Here is a 1,597-nt window from a genome sequence, read left to right on the forward strand (position 1 = left end):
TAGTAAACAAAAAGTAAAAATTCAGGCTTAATTATGGCAACTATATAATTCCTTATAGCCTACATATTTATGATTTTACTTTGCCTCTTCTGTTATTAGCTTTTATTTTATTTTAACTAGTCATGTTTAAGTTACCCATGATCCTATTATTTTATTCTTATTTGTATTTAGTCATGTTATTGTAGGTATCTTTGTGGTAAATCACTTTATTTTATTTTTATTTTTTATTTTATTTTTATTTTTTTGGCTGCATTGGGTCTTCATTGCTGCCCACGGGCTTTCTCTAGTTGCGGCGAGCAGGGGCTACTCTTCGTTGTGGTGCGTGGGCTTCTCATTGCGGTGGCTTCTCTTTGTTGCAGAGCGCAGGTTCTAGTCACGCAGGCTTCAGTAGTTATGGCATGCAGGCTCAGTAGTTGTGGCTCGCATGCTCTAGAGAGCAGGCTCAGTAGTTGTGGCACATGGGCTTAGTTGCTCCGCGGCATGTGGGATCTTCCCGGACCAGGGATCGAACCCGTGTCCCCTGCTTTGGCAGGCGCATTCTAAACCACGGCGCTACGAGGGAAGTCCCAGTAAATCACTTTAAATCCCTGGAAGGAAAAAGTAAGGTATAAATAAATGCATATAAGACTTTGACTTTTCCTTTAGAGAGCCTAATACGATGCCCAGAACTTCCGGTTCTCCACCAATATATGTTTGGAGTGCTGAAATAAGGCAGAAGGGCAGGAAAAACTAGGTAAAACTTTATCAACTTGATCAGGGACCAGGATCCAGCCAAGCCTGTCTATCATGTATCAGTCATATGCTGTGCTAGATACTTGCCTAGACCATTGTGCTCAAAACTGGGCTGGGTAACGGTGGTGGCTAAGTTCCCAATAACATGGACTTTGTGATTATATTCACATCTGCAAAATGCGTGAACAATGCCTACCTCACAGGAATGTTGAAAGGATTAAATGAGATAATATATTTAGAGCACCCACCACAGAGTCAAGCACGTGCTGGGTTTGTAAATACAGTCAGCCCTCAATCTGAGTATCGCACATCCACGGAATGAACCAACCATGGATTTCCAGCTACGGTTTGTTGAATCTACGGATGCAGAACAGCGGACACGGAGGACCGACTGGCATTTTCTTTCTTTCTTTTTTTTTTTTAACATCTTTACTGGAGTATAATTGCTTTACAATGATGTGTTAGTTTCTGCTTTATAACAAAAGTGAATCAAAAAATATGGAACGCTTCACGAATTTGCGTGTCATCCTTGTGCAGGGGCCATGCTAATCTTCTCTGTATCATTCCAATTTTAGTATATGTGCTGCCGAAGCGAGCACGTACAGGGCATTTTCTATGAGGGACTTGAGTAGCTGTGGATTTTGGTGTCCATGGGAGTCCTGAAAGCAATCCCCCGCAGATGCCGAGGGACGATTGTATTCTCTTCCTTCTTCACCCTCTTCCTCAATTAGATGCTAAGATAACTTAATAAACTTATGCTTGCTTTATGAAAAGAATACTATTTGTTGAATGTGCAAATGAACTTTGCCATGTCTTTTTTTTTTTTAATCATTGTTCTCCCTGTAGTTTTTTATTAATTAATTTA

General features: G+C 40.6%; 1 non-coding gene across 1 annotated transcript; it reads right to left on the reverse strand.

Moving 5' to 3' along the window:
• Positions 1-1,224: 1,224 nt before the first annotated feature.
• Positions 1,225-1,331, reverse strand: LOC133095844 (U6 spliceosomal RNA). The gene has a single exon (XR_009701701.1). It is a non-coding gene; the product is annotated as a U6 spliceosomal RNA (small nuclear RNA).
• Between the last annotated feature and the right edge of the window lie 266 nt (positions 1,332-1,597).

The sequence above is a fragment of the Eubalaena glacialis genome, chromosome 7 (assembly GCF_028564815.1).
Source record: "Eubalaena glacialis isolate mEubGla1 chromosome 7, mEubGla1.1.hap2.+ XY, whole genome shotgun sequence".
Taxonomy (NCBI): Eukaryota; Metazoa; Chordata; class Mammalia; order Artiodactyla; family Balaenidae; genus Eubalaena; species Eubalaena glacialis.